At 44.2% G+C, this 15,577-nt stretch overlaps 1 protein-coding gene across 2 annotated transcripts in view; it reads right to left on the minus strand.

The window, feature by feature from the left end:
* The window catches only part of COASY (Coenzyme A synthase), a 207,720-nt gene extending 199,020 nt beyond the window's left edge, over positions 1–8,700 (minus strand). Inside the window, exon 1 of one of the 2 annotated variants that reach the window (XM_086924104.1) lies at positions 8,546–8,700. The gene's annotated coding sequence lies outside the window, so the exon portion shown is untranslated. Of the gene's footprint in view, positions 1–8,527 lie in introns of both variants that reach the window. The other variant, XM_086924105.1, reaches the window with a different exon arrangement.
* Between the last annotated feature and the right edge of the window lie 6,877 nt (positions 8,701–15,577).

Genomic DNA, 15,577 nt, shown 5'->3' on the forward strand with positions numbered 1-15,577 from the left:
CATACGTTTCGAATAGGTTAAAGCCTGGTTCTTTTCAAAGTAATACTCGATAAATGGACTGTAGTTTGATTACTATATTCATTAAAAAAAACTAGCGTACTCATGGAAAAACTGAGACCAGTAAAATCGTCAAAAGGCTAGCAATAACTGTTCAATCATAAATGTGTATTTAGGACTATATGTCCTAAATGTGCTAATGTTATTTAATTGCAGTTCGATTTGGTACCAAGCTCTAATTATGAAGGCCGTCGGTGGTGGTATGATCCGACGTATCCCTGCCCCACAATCTCCTACAGACCTTGTCTCACTCACTTAATGCATGTGAAATAACAAGAATGTTTCTAAAACCCTTTAATTTCAGGGGGCACCGCACCGGCCAGATCTAAATTTGGTTGCATGCTCCGGGGATCTTAGTTTATAGTGAATGTGTCTGTTGTGCCAACCCATAAACGCAGACCCATGTACCATTGACACATAAAAGAACAGCACTAACTAGATCCCAGAATAGAGCGGGGTGATGAATAACAAATAGTGTGCATACCAAAGATAAAAAGATTATGAATGTTGTCTGGTCGGGAAAATGGTTTAACTTTAAGGTATTAGAAATTAAAGTGGGTTACACCTGCCAGTGATTATGTAGAAACAACAAACTCTTTCTAATTTGTTTATAGTGGTCCATGCCCCATAGTGAATGTAATCCCGATTTTATGTTTGGTAAGTCATTATACATTTTGTCAAACATTAATAAAATCTATTCTAGTTCTAATCTGTGTAAACAGTCTTGAACCCTAATCCTTATTGAGGTCATTCATCGGCATAGTGTAATTCAATAGAGAACTCAAGTTTCCCTCACTAGTGGAGAGAATTGAACTGAACAGAGATTTGTAGTGCACACTGCGACTTCAAAGGTATCCTGGCGCTATACTCACAGAGAAAGCCTGAAGGTGTCTGAGCAAGAGTAGCCAGAAAGAGCCACGGTGTAAATGCTTTTCTGAATTGGAGCAGATCTTGAAGATCTTCAAGAGAAGGCAGAAGACGGTTCCAAAAATGAGCAGCCCTGACTGAAAATGCCTAGCTGTCCATTCTCACCTCGTAATATTAGGGAATGCATAGAAGATTGGATTGTGAACAGCACAGATGTCTCAGAGGTGTATTGTGCCTAAACATCCTTGGTAAAAACATGGGTTGTTTGTTGTGAATTACTCTGATAACAATGCAGGGCGATTTGAAAGCAATCTATTCCTTCACTGGAAGACAGTGCAGCTCAACCATAGCTCGGGAAGAAGAAAATTGTCTAGGCACATTTAAAGAAAGTCTGGCAGCCATAGCTTGAACCTGTTTCAGTCTTTTGAGTGCTTAAGTACCCAGATTGCACCTCAAGAGCTTTTGCCGACAATGGTAAAAAAGGTAAGATTTATTTACAGATTGCAAAGCAGGGCAAAATGTGTCACGGTCATCTGAGTGACTTGGACCTCCAGGGATACGTTCTTATTAAGACAGACCCTAAATTGCGTACTGCTGATGACGCATCCGGGCAAATGCCTTTCGTCCAAGGACAGAAACTGAGGGGAAGCCTGACTGCTGACTTACCTCGGGTGCAGCATAGGCAGTGTTGCCAGATTTAGAGACCCAGCCCAAGCCCAATGCAGTTAAAGTATAAGCCAAAATTTAGCCTAATGCAGACCAGTGTCAGCCCACAAATCTGCCCAAAGTTGCAACTCTCAAATTATGCAACAATAGTCAATCAGAAACCATTTTAAGGATCTATCGAAATTATATACAATATACAGATAATGAGAGGAGGTTAACTGTGCATCTGTGTTAATAACTACTCCTTTTCAAGACCAGTCCCCCCTGTGACTTTTCAACTTGTAGTTCTGTCACCACCGATCCAAACATGAAACTGACATTCATGAATTAACTGTAGAAGAGCAGATTATAACCCACCTAGGGTTTATAAATGCTATTTCATTAATGTGGCTCCAAAAAAGTATAATGAAAAGGTCATGCATAATTAACAGCACACAATGATATATATATTAAAAAACATCCCCCTGACTTAAAGTAATTACAACACAAATTGTTTGGCATGGCGCACATTCTATCTACTTGCCTGATGATATTCCACATTAAAAAAAATCTCCTTTACAATGAAAGTATGGGACAACAGCAAAAATAAACATATCAGCAGATAAATCTGAAAAGTAGTTTGCACGCAAAACAAGTCTACATAAACGTGAAGTAATAATGTGAAAACTGAGGATTGATGCAGGAAGACACGAGTTCCACACCTTTCCAATTAAAATGTAAAGAAATCAGAAAAGAAACAGTCACTTAATATGGCCAGTTCCATGCCCTCTGTTCCAAAGACTTTCACCGTGACAACTTAATCTAGCACTAAGTTATAGAGGATATTGTTGTTTCCACTGAGTTGCAGTTAGGGCTACACTAAAAGCTCCTAGTCTTGGTAAGGAGCAGATGGGTTTGTTTGGGGTACAAATGTACGCAAGGCAAGGCTGTTGGAGAAGAAATTAAAATGACCCATTTCCCAGAACTTTTGGCGACACCCTAAAAACTAATACTCCATCAACTCTGCTGATACTGTCATCATTTCTTGTTCCATCCCATTCCGCTTCATCATTAGCTCTGTCCCATTCTCATACCACCATTTGCCTGGGCCATCTTATGAGGCTCCTTTACACCTATCACAAAACAAGGCTTCAATTATTCATGCTCTTAACTTTAATTTCTCAATGAGGACTGTAAAAACCCTAAGGTAATTCACATAAGAAAAGCAGTCCATGTTTAAATTTCATGCGTTTTACTTCCCGGGGTCCTCCTTAAGAGTATTTCCTTTTTCCAGATGTGTTTCTCTAGTTTTATTTCATAAAACATACTAATATAGTACAAATAGTGAAATGAGTCACCTTCAAGTCTGGGTGAGTTCAGAGTGCGAGTGGACATTTATGATGGGTATGACTGAGAGGCCTGAGGTTGAAGTCAGTACTGCTTTTTCACAGTATCTGCTACTGGGTAATTAAGGTGTTCAGACTAAATGCACCTTGGTCTCTCAGGGGGGTGCATAGAGCAATGGTTATATAAATGCCAATTGTAAATTAAAACACTACTATGCATGTGCACAATGAGGGCTACAATGTGTAGGAGTCATAAGTCATGCAAACCGCTAGGCATTAGAAACATAAAGCCACGAATAAAACGCTTTCCAGTTGAGTGTGCTAATAAGATTTAACTATCCAAATGAACCCTTCTTAACAACCTTGAAATATCATAAGATTGAGCACAAAACAAGGTTCTAACGCCATGCCTATCAGTTTACATGCAGTCCTTGATGTTGGGTCATGCCTCACTCTGCTATATTAGATGGATTGTGAAATGTTAACTGTAAATAACTGCCATTGTCGAGACAGATTTAATCAGGACGAGCTATTTTTAGGGACTACTCAACCTTTCTGGCTAGCTGAAAATCCTATAACTTCAGTCACGGAACAAAAAGTAAATGTAGCAAGACGAACTGACTTTTGACCTCTGTCTCTAAAAGTGGAGCAAATGTGACAAGATAACAAGATTTAAAGGCATCTTTATTGCTCACAAAGTCAAAGAGTAATAAAGATGTATTTAAATCTTGTCATATATGAAGGCTTTCAGAGACTAGAGGTCAAAAGTCAGTTTTTCTTTCTACATTTATTTTTCTTTATGTGACTGAAGTTAGAGGATTTTGTAAAGTGAACTGTGTGACAACTGAACTGTGCAAAGCATGTGAAATGAAAGGCTGTAAGATGTCAGGCTTTTTTCTAACACAACTCTGAAATAGCCAAGAAAATTATTAAAACATTTCAAATATATTTCACTAGTTATGAAGACACATTTTTGTAATTCTGAGGTGAAAAAAATATTTGTATAGGTTCAAAACAAATTAGAACACTTTACTTGGTGATGTGCAAACTTTAAACATTTTTGCTGAAACCCAAATTTCTAAACGTTTAATTACTATTAATAAAACTACGTTAGTGAGAAAGTTGTGTGGCCATTTCAATGGAAAATATGCTATCTGTAAATGACAGTGCACTACCGCATCATGCTTTAGTAATATATTTATGAAAAGTGAGTTTTTAAACATGTACTGGGAATTATTACTGCTCCTGCCAGATGACAATGCTATTAGTGAACTAAGAGGCAAGCCAGGGATCCTGTGTACCATATATATGGGCTTGATTCTTGTTATACTGTTATACATGGAGCAAACATATAGTCAAGCAAATAAACAGAAATAGTGAATATGCATATTTGAAGGTGCTCTCTTATGTGGTAATAAAGAAAAAGGTGGCTCCATAAGACAAAATATTTGCCCAGGATCACACATTTTTTTAGACCAGTTCACGGGTCAAGTACATTACAGTTAGGTCGAGTAAAATATTCAAGCTACTAAACCTGCAGGTCTAGTAAAATGTTTATGATTTTTCAAACCCTCATAACAAAAGGATCTCTGTGTTAAAAGCAGCAACTTACTGAAAGATATACTTACAATAGAGGTGTGCAGCCCTAGCCAGAACCAAGACATGAAAATATGTGCATGTACATCATGCAACAAAAATAATGTTAGAATATTATAAGGTGCCTTGACAATTTAAAAAAAATGTGTTTGTTTTTTAACATATGGAAGCATTTTACTTTTGCTCAAATTATACGACTGCATCGAGATGTATTTATTAAATATGAAAATGTTTAAACAAGAACTGGGAAACATTCCTGCCCCACCCCTAATGAAAATACTGTTAATGAACTAAGTACCAGATGTACAAAGCATTTTTTCAATCGCAAACGTCCCGGTTCATAGAATTGGTCCATTTACAAACAAAATACTTTTGGGCATCCCTTCCTAATTCCGAATTGGTATGGTATGGATTACTGGTCAGCAACAGAATTCAGGTCGCAAAACTTTACCACCATTTAAAAGGTGAAAATAACCCTTTCCTATATATGAGAAAGGGTACCTAAATTGAGACTATTGAAAAAAAAATGTTAAGCATGCAGAGGTCCCACAGACTACAACCTACTCTTAAAAAATGAAACAAACATTTCATTTTTTCCCCCTTTTAAACACATTGCGTTTTCCTTTAAGGAATACGCGATGCATTTAAATAAAAGGTTTGCTTTATTTAAAAGCAATTACAGACACAGTGGTCTGCTGACAGCAGCAGGCCACCATCCCTGTGATGGCAGCGAATCCTACTGGGTAGCAAATTGAGACCTACCTCATTAATATGCATAAGTTAAGTCTATTTGCAACCCCTTCGGAATCTCTAATAAATAACCTCAAAAGAGTTTCACACATTAGGAGTAGCAATTTCCAAATTGAGATTTGCAAGAAATCACAGTTAGGAAATTGATATTCCTAATCTTTGTATATCTGGACCTAAGAAACAAGTCAAGAATCACGTGGAGCCTATATGTATTGTAGATCCTTACTATAGATAGCGCAACATTATTGGCAATTAAACACAAAAGAGATCTTCGTACAGCGTACATACTGTGCTTGTGTGCGTGACCATGAACCTAAAAACAAGAGAGTAAGTAAAATAAAGTATTTTCCCAGGATCCTACTATTTAGTCAAGGAGGGCAGCTGGGATTGATTTCAGATTTTCCAGTTTCACACTATGCAATACGACCACTAGATAGGTCTCTTTTTTTAGCATCAAACCTCAACAATTAGCTTTAACTCTAGGAGGATGAGATTAGAGCACAGATAATCAGTAGAATCTAATGTAATATTGTGTCAGAAGTCAATATTTAACCTTGGTAATGTTACATAGGGTGAATCTTGTCCCAGAACACAAGAGCAAGCACTTCACAATAGACAGAGACTACATTTCATGTTTTTTACTACAGAAAAAAAGATTTTTCTGGCAAGATAATTAATCTTACCATACCATTAATAAAACTGTTGGGCACACATGGACTCTCACGCACACAACAGAAGCAGGCTGCACAGAAAGCCAGCCCGCACTTGCCATGACCCTCCTTGACTCCTCCTCTCTCTAAGTCCACAGCACTCCGCATTGCACGAAGCACTTTTAATTCTAATTTGTTTTAAAAATGTAAATGATGGCAGGCCTGCCCCTTGTAACAACATTAGTCCACTATCTCTGAGGGGCAGGCCAACAACATGAAGCAGGACCGTCATGGGTAGTGCTTTAGCACTATGAATGAGTGTCACCCCTTATTTAAAACAGTTGGCAGCACAGAGCCTAATGATCCCGCTTGAAACTGCAGAGCATCTGACAGCGCTGCTGATTCTTCAAATATTGCGCACACCGGGGTAAATGTTGGCCAAATTTACACAATCTAACAGGAGTGTTTTCATGTACAAAGAGAAACAATATTACCCATTTGTGGGGGCAATAGCCCAATATGGCAACACTGAGCAATAGGATTTCTGTTTTATCGAGACTTATCTTACACAGTTGTGAAGTGTGTCCAATAACTCAAGCCGAGAGTTGTCCCAAGTAAGAATTAGCTGTGTACCATCTGCGCAGTAGATGAAGTTAACACCAAAGGAACTAATACTAGAGTTACAAGAGGGTGTAGGTAGATATTTTTTTTTAAAAAAGAGTTGGGCGTGGCGTGGCGCCAGGGCACAAGTCCTAAAAAAGAAGTGGGGGGATGCTCCAAGTTAAGTGGTGTCACCGGAAGTGACGTCACGAAATGTAGTGACTCATTACCAAAGGTTACAAGGCGATAGGGGCAGGTTCAAAGGGCATCAGCAGCTCAATGAAAAACGGCAATCGCACAGCCAGAGCTATTTATAAAAAGAAAGTCAAGCATATCACCCTCGCACTAGTTGAGCTAGACCTGTTCGGCAATCAACAGCAGTGTTAACTGTAACATGCACTACCGTGTTTACCACGCCCCCTTTGAGCACAGTACCATAGTATCAAAAGAGTTGTATTTCAGAAGCGAACTTCCACTAAATCTCAGGACAAGCGCTGGCTGCAGTACCTGGGCTCAAGAATGTCTGTATAATGAACGATTTCCCTGCAGACCGCCCTAGGTTTGGAAAGGGGGCCTGCATCAAGCAGGAGAGCATACGTGCCTGCTCGAGGAGTTGTACTGGGCCTGCCAGAGAAGCCAGCCTGATCCACACGCAAAACGGGGAGCATGTGGCTAAAAGAGCTTCGTTCGCCCTCTCTCTACAATAAGAGGTGAGGTTTGGTGAGTGCTGAGCGCGCACGCAGGTGCAGCCTCTGGTATTGACTCCATCTTTTGGGCAGGGGGGATGGCGTCCACCCAGTAAAAACCTGATAAAATAAGTGGGAGGACGCCGTCCACCCGCGTGGTACCCCGACTCGAGCCCTGCGTGGCGCCCTAGGATACACCATGTTCCACTGCTTTAAATGTGGATCAAAAAGAGAAGAGAGCTATGGCTTGCAGTCTGTCATCTAACAGAATTGTATCCACTAAAGCACTTGAACATTTATACCCAATTCCAGAAGCCTTGCAATTAACTGTGTTGAAGGCGGCCCGACACATCAAGTAAGACGAAGACCACTGTTTCACCACAATCCACCACCATCTGCAGCTCGGGCAGTGCCAGCACTAGTGCTGATTGAGACTGTGAGCCAGGATGAAGCCAGGTTGCACCTCATCTAACAGAGCGTGATATTCCAATTAATTTAAGAGTTTCTTTTTCACAAGTCATTCCAAGATTTTAACTGGAAAGGGCAGTCGAGATAAGGGTCTGTGATTACTTGAAACTAATGGATCTGCCATAGCTTTCTCTAGGAGATTGATTTAATAACGTTTTTTCCACAAGCGACTCACATAAGAAATCTAGGGGAAGATTTCACTCGCACACTAAATGTCACATCTGGTGTGAACTTGGTTTAAATGGAACTATTCAGAGTTTTTCTGCGTGCAGAGTAGCTCCTGAAAGTTGAAGGCGCGTCAGCAAGCAATAACACACCTAGGTAAAAACATACGCGCGTGGGGAGCAGTATTCTTAATTTTAACCATTTTTTATGAAAGACAATAATGGCAATCCTGATGTATCATTTTTTACATTATCAATGATATAAATGGTATTCTCATTTTTTAATGTCTGCCAATTATTTCTCACAAATGTTTATGTATTTATACTTTTAAAACCGAAAAAAGATATCGCAAACACTTTGTGCCCTATGCATCAAAGCCGGTAAACCATCTTACAAAACTTCTTTAGTTGACAGAGAGACAACACAGCTGTGCTTTGCTGCTTTATAAAATCCAAGAAGCTTCTCTATAGAGATTTTGATACATCGCCAAGTTCCAAGCCATTTGCTTAAAGTAAATTCTTATTTGGGGAGTTCATGTGAGCACCTAATACATGTATTCATTGACCGTCTAGGTACGGTGAGATGTCAAGCAATAAAAGAATGGGGCTAGCTCCCACCAATGTGCTTTATAGGAACTCAGAGTGACTAGAGTGGGCTCGCCCAAGTTTGACAGCTTTGTACTCCATGTAGCACTGACCGTCTGCCCGCTACTTACACGGACCGTCCGTAAATTCAACCTCATGTCCGTCACCTGCAGCTGATCTTGCATGTCATTTGACCATAACGGTTACCTCTTCCGGGTCGCATAGCAGACATCCCTCGGAAGAAAAAAAATTGGTCCTGGAAGTCGTCTGTGAGTGGGTGCTTCTTAATGCGTAACCTAACCTAGGATTGGAGCAGTGAAAGCCTGAGCCACTCCTAATGCGTCATACAGACATCCGACGTTCCGATTGGCTGTGGAGTTGTCCAAGCCGTCGTCTCGTAATCGACTGGCGTCGCTCGCTCGCTCCCATCGGAAGAAGGAGATGGCGTAGTAGCTCCGGCTCCAGCCAGTCGATCTGAATTAGTTATGAACTGGGTGGACTAGGTCTGGTTGTTGGCACATGAGAATGAGAGGCTTAGCTCGAGCTCCGTCGAGTTAGATATGGACTGGGTGGGTTAGACTTGGCTGCCAGCACCTACCTTTCTGGCTAGATATGAGAGAGGGAGGGACGAGTGGAGATGAGATGGGAGGAAATGCGCAGTTGAAGAGACTTTCGCCGTGTTTAGACCTCGTCACGATTCGTTAGCCGGCCAGTCCCTTTTGGCCTTTGGCCGGCTAGGCATAACAACAAGGGCATGTGGCGTTAGTTGGCTGAGGCACGTGTGGTATCGTTAGCGTTCTCTGACACTGGGTAGTCCTGTTATTAGGGTGACCAGAATTTTAAAGTAAAAAACCGGGACGTTTCCCAAAAATAGAAGGACTACAATTTTACTTCATCCCAGCGCACAGTATGACGGCGCTCCTTAGCAGAGAATTACAGAAGAGGCAGTAAGAACATCTATATAATGCAGATTTTAAAGCCAGTAGCCTTCCTGTTGATTAAATTTCTTTCTTATAACCGCTGCTAACTACCCCTGGTTTTCAAAACATAAAAATATACCTCCCAACGTTTTCAGCCGACCCTCTCTAAAAACTGGGACATGAGTTTAATTGGCTGAAATCTGCCGGGACAGCTGCCGAAAAACCGGGAGTGTCCAGGAAAAATCCGGGACGCCTGGTCACCCTACCTGTTAGGTGACACAGATTCGATGCACATCCTGCTGATACTTAAACTGCTTCCATGTATGACTTCTTAGGCTCACTTTCCAGTGGCATGGGTTGGCACCTATGCTGGGGCCATTCTGCATGGTTTCCTTACGCATTGTATTAGCATTTCTTACGCCTCTGGCCAGGCGTTGAAGTGCTTTTCAGCAAGTAGCATGTTACCTAACACATAGCATCAAATTCAATTTGGAAGATGAAAGAAAGATGGAGGGAATGTATTTCTCCATTGCTTTAGATTGAGGCAAGCAATTTTAGGTGGTTCTTGCCAGCGTAGGATTGGTATAGCGGGCAATTCCTGAGGAGCCTGTATCGGAATCCCAGCTGTGGGCTGCTTTTTTGAGCAGCCTGGTGGCCAATTTGGGCGTTTTCTGTGTTCGATGCTGCCAGCGGCCCAGCATGGCCCCGAGTGGCCTTTCTGGAGGCAGATGGGCGTTCATTTATCCCTTTTATGAACAAGCAGAGGTGTCCCTCCCTTTCTCCTGCTGGGCTGACCCATTAATGTATGCATATTGAGCAGGGCAGGGGGCCGGAGCAGAAGTGTCCTGAGTGCCCGGGCCAATTTTAAAGCTTAATCCAACCCTGTATTTTATTTTTATTTTAAAAAAAAAAAGGTTTTATATATTGCGCTGGCTAGACCCGGAGGTATCAGAGCGCTCTACATGGGTATCAGACAATAAATTGCAGGTTACAGCTTTAGAAAGGTTACACCGTTACTAGAGCATGGCCATTTTAGTTACAAGTAAGGTTGAGACAAACAAAAAGGAACATATAGGTAGGGGAAAAAGTTGGCAAGGGGAGATATTCCGGGGAGTGGGGGGGGGGGGGGGGGGGGGGTAAGAGCAGGTAGAAGTAGACAGAGAGTGGAGGAGAGAAAGAGGAGGGGAGGGTTAGGGACATGGCATGGCAAGAGAAGGGGGAGGGTGACCGGGACACAAACCAGTAGACAAGTCAAAGCTGCGCCCAAAGTCCAGAAGCTGTGATCCCAGGGGAGTGGCATCATTTCCCCATCTCTGTTGCGAGAGACTCTCTAAGCGCAGTGGACTCTCTCAGAGGGGTCTCTCAGACTCCAAGGCCTATTTACTGGATCCTTCCCCAAAAAGGGGCGAGGGAGTGGTTTGGTATGGGGTACCATACCATACTTCAATTGTGAGTGGCTCCCTTGGCGCTGTGGACTCTCTCAGCGGGTATGCTGAGACTCCAGTCTATATAACATGGATCTTTCCCCAATAAAGGGAGGAGGAAGGCTTAGTCAAAGGGCACAAAAAGACGGGGCTAGGTGCTGAAACCTGGTAAGGGGAGATATTCCAGGGAGTGGGGGGAAGGTGTAGGGGAAGTAGACAGAGAGTGGAGGAGGGAAAGAGGAGGGGAGGATTAGAGACACGGCAAGGCAACAGGAGGAGGAGGGTGACGGGGACACAAACCGGTAGGTGAGTCAAAGCTGCGCCCAAAGTCCAGTAAGCTGTGAACCCAGAGGGAGTGGTATAATTTTTCATACAACACAATTCGGACAGTGGACCACTCTTATTTTCTCAAAGCACCAACCCACATATCACCAGTATATATATATATATATATATATAGTTTTCAATAAGATCGCGTGCAATTCTCAAATGCTACCTGTCCTGAAAGCATGTCCCAAAACTTTGGAAAGAAAGTCAATGTTTTTTGTCAAAATTGAAAAAGCACCGCTTCGGGAATAAATCCCCACCAGACATGGGAGATAGGTAAGTCGTTGAACTGTCCAATTATAAAGACGCTGAATCGTGATTGCAAAAAGTTCAAGGTCCTTTTAATAATCCATTTTTAGAAACCAGCCAACGCGTTTCGTTCTGTCAAGCAGAACTTCTTCAGGGCACAAACGATGTCACCAAGCGTATATATTTTCAAAGCCAGATCGTCATTTCAAAATGTATCCATTTCCTCTATTCAAATAGTCCTGCTAAGGTGAGCTCAAGCTCGTGGATATTTCCAGTTGTACAAGTGAAACTCTCACTTTGTTGGATATGCAACACGGTATTCGCCTTCTTAATATGACGTATACACGTTGCACAGTCCAGTGGTCCCACCTCTTGTCCTCTTATTAAGACCCAGTACTAAGTCACTTTAAGGTAGTTACCTGTCGGGGTCGGTCCCGTTATCCCCGGATAGCGTCTTTAAGTCCAAACGCGGTATCCTGTTCGGAAGGAGTGGTATAATTTCCCCATCTCTGTTGCGAGAGGCTCCCTAAGTGCAGTGGACTCTCAGAGAGGTCTCTGACACTCCAAGGCCTACTTTACTGGACCTTCCCCAAAAAGGGGAGAGGGAGTGTTTTGGCAAGGGGTGTCATACAATACCTCAATTTTGAGTGGCTCCCTTGGCTCTGTGGACTCTCTCAGCGGGTATGCTGAGTCTCCAGCGAATATATCTTGGATCTTTCCCTAAAAAGGCGAGAAGGAGTGCTTAGTCTAACGGCACCAAAGGACAGGGGGCTAGGCGGTGAAGCAGGCAAGGGGAAAGATTCAGGTGAGAGGGGATAGGAGCAAGGAAGTAGACAAAGAACGAAAGAATGCTGAATAGGAACAAATAGATAGGAGACAAGGAAAAGCAGAGTCACAGAAATATAGGGGGGGGGGGCGCAAGACAGGGAGATGGGGAGAAAAACTGTGCCCAAAGTCCGGCTGGGTAGGTGACGGTCAGGGGAGGAACCAAGGCCCATCTCCTCAATAGCTGAACAGAGCAGCTTATCCGGGCGTCAGACATGGTGCTCGGACTCCTCTTTCAGGAAGGAGATCAGGAGTATGCTCGGAGATTGTCATTGAGAGGTAGTGGCCACTACCACCCCTTGTACACCTTAGCTCCATTGCTGCCTTTTTGGTCATTTTACTCTGCCTCAGGGTCCCAATAGGCGCTCCGGTACCAGGCAAGTTCTCTACCTAGAGACGGTAGCAGCGAAGAATTGCAAGACCACTGCTTCCCCATTTCGGTATTTGCAAGGGCGTTCTGCATATTGGACGTCCCACTTTTCTGGATCCGGCGTGAAATCTCCCTCAATTTCTGGGGTGCGTCCCCCACGATCCGGGCAACCCTCTGTGGATGGTCACTGACTGTAGAACTTCGCTGTAGGGTCCCAAGTTGCAGCATGACACTGGGGTCTGCTCCGGTGATTCCTCCAGTGAAGCGTCGTTCCTTCTATAGGTTACTTAGCGATTTTGTAAGGGGAAGCATTCCCCACCAGCCACAGCCGATGATATGCAGCGTCGGCTCTGGAGTATTGTTACTGACCATTGCCCCTGAGGTTGCGTGGTGATCAGGTAGGGCGCCTGTCCCACTATATTGATTCTTTACCGCTGTGAACGAGGCAGCGAGTCAGGAGCTGGGGGGAGTCTCCAGATGTAAATGCATGTCCCTGCCACTGGGTGTCACAGGAGGATCAATCCCAGACTACAGAGGTCTTCAGCTGTTGCTTTGTGCCCCAGCCACTGTGTGAAGTTTTGCAAAAGGCCCCAGTTGTAGCTTTTTGATGCATTAGTTACAGCCTCGTAATGTTGTGCAAGGCTCCAGAGGTGAGCATCAATAGCTGCAGCATGAGTATTAGACCGACACACAGACTTCAGATATTGAAGGGAGTACCAGACTGTGATGCCTTAGTTATTGGTGCTTGATGTTGCAGAAGGGAAGTGGTGACGTTGGATGATTCTGCTCTGTGATGCATGAAGACAATTAAGAGCTTCAGTCTAGCTTGATGCCCCTTCCATTCACGGCTTTGGTTAAGGCCAGGCACCCCTCTCCGCACATCTCTTCACAGGCTCCGCAGCGTTCTCTCCTGGTTCAGCTTTTGGAAAAATGTCTTTCCGAATTTGTAGGAGCTGATCATGATGGCGCAGGCAGGAGCCACCTTAACCACACGTGGCAGGAACCACGCAAACAGCCCGCGGGTCCCAGATTCTGCCTGAATCTTCTGCATCAGCAACCAGGTAGAAGTGCAAGGTTTTGGTGCAGAGGCTCTTAAGGTCTCCAGCACTCCCAGCACAATCTGCTGGTGGGTTTTCACCACATCGAAGGGAAGGGTGAGAACTGCAGCAATAGTCCCTGAGATAGCTCCGCTGTGACGCTGGTCATGAAAGTGGCTTCCTCTGTGCACGAGCGCTCCCACAGTTTCTGCTTAGGTGCCGCTCGCAGTCGAGGCGTGAGGGCAGAGGCGCGAGACTAATCTCTTGTTTTCCTGCATCCTGGGCATTTGGAGAGACCTGACCGGCGCTTTGGGAAAGCGGGACTGCGAGTCCCAGTGGTCAGTGGGGCGACCAACCGGCCGCACCTGGAGACCCGGAGACTCTTCCCGCCACGCCTACTCCTTTATAGTTCCTCCGCGCACGCGGGACGCGCGTGGGACTGCGCCAGGCTAAGCCGGGGCAAAGGGCGGGCCGTTTGAGGACGGAAGAGGCCGGGCCGGGCCACCTCCCAAACGCTTCATTTTCTCTGTCACCTTAGATTGACTGGTTGTCGTCCTGAAGTTGGTTGCTACATAATGGCCAGTAGAGAATCAAGAAGCAAGGCTGCTCACGTGGTATCAGGTACTTTGGACAAATTCCTTTTCAAGGCAAATTCTGTGGTTAACAATGGTCTAACTCTGCTAGAAAAACAAACTGAAGAGGGTGCTGACAACTCCTCTCTGGCCTCTCCGGCCTCATCAACCAATACTAGCACACCTTCATTACTTGATGTCAGCCATCTGTCATTAATGGATAGTATCGACCAGACCATAGAGTCCGTCCTCCAACAACTAAGGACACCATCGACTTTGACAGGGACAGAGACTCCTCACGCATTCTTGGTGATGCAGAACTCTCTCCCGCAGTCTGAGGCTCAGGTGGAGGACCCAACAGCGATAGAATATACGGGCTGTAGGGGGGATCTTATATCGAAAAGGAAGAGATCTAGGAAGCCCAAAGGCGCTAAAAGGGCCAAAGTTGATTCTATAATGCCCACTCATGTAGAGAATGTAGATAATGCGGGCGCGTCTGGTATACCACCTATGATAAATGATATGGAAACATCGAGCATCCCATCTGTCTCCTCCATACCTGTGCACACTGGGCCATTTATCTTTGGTGGGACCTCCCCTAACACTGCAGAGCTCCTTATTAGTTCACTCACTGACATCCTCAAAAGCCTTTTGAATCCCATCGCCCTCAAACTGGATTCAATAGATTCCAGACTGATGGCTATAGAAAGATTGAGTGTTAATAATGGCGCTGAGTCAGGGACAGGAGCAAGCACACAGGGGGCACACGGGGCCAGTGCTGGGATCACCCATTCCTCTACTGCTACAACCATTTTGGCTCCGATTCCAACATTAGCCCCTCCTGGGGAAAACACAAATACTAACAATACCGTAGTATCTGCGCCTCAATCTGTACCGGTACCACCACCTAGGTTACTGCCCCCGGTACCAGTCCCCAGAAGGTCGAAGCAACCTGCTCCGGCCAGTTTACCCAGCCAGGAGAGACCAAATAACGAGACAGTTAATGGTTCCAACCAGTTGGTCAGCCCCAACACCAGGCGCAAGGCAGTAAATCTACCCCCAGAGGCGGCAGCCTATACCGTGATTCTGATTGGGGTACCAGAGCTCACTGGTGGTGTGATGGAATCGCATGATTCTTTACGCAATAAGGTAATCAGCTGGTTAAACATCCATAGGCCATTACCATCTAACGTAAGAGGAGAAGTTCTTATGGTTAGAAGGGTTCCATGGGTTGGGCTTACCGTTAAGAAATGTGTGGGGGACTGTATAATTGTTAGTTGCAAGAGTCCGCAGGTTGCTACCTACATTTGTAATTGGCTTGGTAGTTTAGGCAATACCTCTATTGAATTGGTCCCTCTCTCATATTTTTACCCAAATGCACGTAATCTAACTTTGAGGAGGGACGATGGTTGGACACGGGTGGGTTTTGCAGTGGATGG

The sequence above is a fragment of the Lissotriton vulgaris genome, chromosome 5, assembly GCF_964263255.1.
Source record: "Lissotriton vulgaris chromosome 5, aLisVul1.2, whole genome shotgun sequence".
NCBI lineage: Eukaryota > Metazoa > Chordata > Amphibia > Caudata > Salamandridae > Lissotriton > Lissotriton vulgaris.